At 33.7% G+C, this 2,264-nt stretch overlaps 1 protein-coding gene and 1 long non-coding RNA gene across 5 annotated transcripts in view; one reads left to right on the top strand and one right to left on the bottom strand.

Annotated features, from left to right (window-relative positions):
- The window catches only part of st3gal3b (ST3 beta-galactoside alpha-2,3-sialyltransferase 3b), a gene marked incomplete at its 5' end in the record, with an annotated part of 74,376 nt that overhangs the window by 66,875 nt on the left and 5,237 nt on the right, over positions 1-2,264 (bottom strand).
- Positions 1-2,264, top strand: part of LOC106531423 (uncharacterized) — a 12,386-nt gene that overhangs the window by 9,273 nt on the left and 849 nt on the right. The window lies entirely within an intron of this gene.

Here is a 2,264-nt window from a genome sequence, read left to right as displayed (position 1 = left end):
CCACCCCCCCAAAAAAAAAACAGTTAAAGTGGTGTGAATGGCTGAGCTCTTATAGCTGTTGGGAAGACATTACAGTCCATTGTAACAATCCTAATGATTAACCTGCTGCAGAGAGGCGGGCAGAGCCACAGCTCATTGTTTAGATGTGGTGTCGATGTCTGGCGTCAAGCATCACCTTCAGCAGCGTAAACACAAGGCAGAGGACCACACCTGGATAACCAAGTGGGTGAAAAGTGAAAAGTCACACAGAGAGGTGCTCTGCTCCAAAGGATGACATAGAAGCTAATTGTTGCACGTATGTAGTAAACATTTCAGTCAAGTCTGTTTGAGGCAGAGGGAAAGATGAACGGCTGAAGGTTCTGACATTAGTCCAGCAGGAAACTCTTCAAATGGAAGAAGAAAAACTTCACAGTAACACAGAAGAACTGCAGCAGCGTCTCGTTACGTATAAACACAGAAAACATGCAGCCTAAACCACAATGATGACAGAACTTACTTTATATGAAACTTCAGCAATTTTACATCTGATATTTTACTAAAAGATAGACAACAAATATCTACTAATATTGTGGCTTTATAGTATAGTATTTAGCATATTACATTTCATATTATACAGTTTATTACATTTTTATTCATTTTCTTGTGGATTTTTATATTTTTATGCAGAACTTGCTGAATAATAACTGAAGACCACTGCTCCACACAATGACAACGATCTAAATTATATAAAATGGAATGGCTCCAGATTTAATTGGGAGAATAATTAGTGAGATTTGTTGACAAGATAATTAGATTAGAATAGACTGTGCCAGTGCTCAAAGTGGGAGGAAGAGCTGATGCATTTGTTTATGCCAGTTTAAATGGTGGGCAAAGGCAGCTGCTTTATTACATCATGTTAAGTTTTAATACATCAAAAAGTAAAATAAATCCTTCGTGTGGAAATTAAAGGTTTCTTATAATTCAATTAATGTAAGATTTACTAACTTCAATAAAAAATGAATAAAAAAAGATTGATGCAGTTAAAAAAACTTTGTTAAAAGATTTGCCAGAAGCTATTCGGGAATCCCACTTTAAAAGGATGTTAGTTAAAGCTGTATAATCATGATTTAATTAGTTCTGATGTTGTTGTTTAGTAAGAGTTTTTCTTTCCACTGTTGCCAGTGTGCTGCTCAGGATGGGAGACAGCAACAAAATAAAGGTTCAACACAATCTGCTGTCTTCCTTAGACTGATATTATTTATAACTGGATTTATATAATGTATGTGACAGTTTTATACAGTTCTCTGAGAACATTTTTTTGACTTGGCACTACATAAACAAACTGAACTGAATTTAAATGAAATTAAACATCAATTTAGGATTAGTACAAAATCAACAATTATCAGTATATTTAGGGTGTTTAAATAAGGTCAGGGATGGTTAGGTTATTATTTTCTATCAAAAAGTTTCTCCTGAGTTAGTAAACACAAATAAAGAAATAGTATGATTAACAGTATGAAGCAAGGCTTCATTAACTTCTCTGATGAATTGTTTACCACACTGAATGGTAATTGCTAGCTTTAAAAAAACAAGTGTGTCTCCAATACTAATTAGGACAGATGGTATATCAAAAACACCTCCAACTCTCCTCTGAACGTTTCTCAATAAACTCTATATTTCTTCTCCACAAAACTTTAAAAGTAAATCTCAAGGTACTAAATATGAACTGATTAAATTTATGTCACTTCCTGTCCTGGCACTTCAGCATGTGACAGATAGTCGGGGAGCCAAAGTCTAATAAGCTCAATAAAACAGGTTGAACCGGACATGGTCTGCCATACTTTTTATTTGTGATTTTTCTATTAATTTTGACCCTAAGTAACAATAATTGGAGGGTCTGCTCTGCTGGAAATATCACGAAGAAATTTTGTGGCCATTTTAATGTATTATTTTTTATCAGAAAAATGTGAGAGGTGATTCTTTCACTCAAATCCTAACTGGGTTGGGTAGGCTGTCAATAAATACATTCCAGATACACAGAACACGTGCTGACAACATACATTGACAAAATAACTCTTAAAACACATTTCTAAATGGTTAGGTTAAATTTAATGCCAAAAATAGACATTTTTGACATTTTTTCCCAATATTTTCATCTTTATTTCATTGGCAATCACATTATGACATCAGTCATTATTTTCAAACAGTATACTCATTCTACAGAAAGAAATATAAAAATCCAACTGAAATCAGTTGATCTGTGATGATTTCACTATATCATATAT

This window comes from Austrofundulus limnaeus, unplaced genomic scaffold, assembly GCF_001266775.1.
Source record: "Austrofundulus limnaeus strain Quisiro unplaced genomic scaffold, Austrofundulus_limnaeus-1.0 Scaffold631, whole genome shotgun sequence".
Classification (NCBI taxonomy): Eukaryota; Metazoa; Chordata; class Actinopteri; order Cyprinodontiformes; family Rivulidae; genus Austrofundulus; species Austrofundulus limnaeus.
This window is presented reverse-complemented; position numbering and strand designations above follow the sequence as displayed.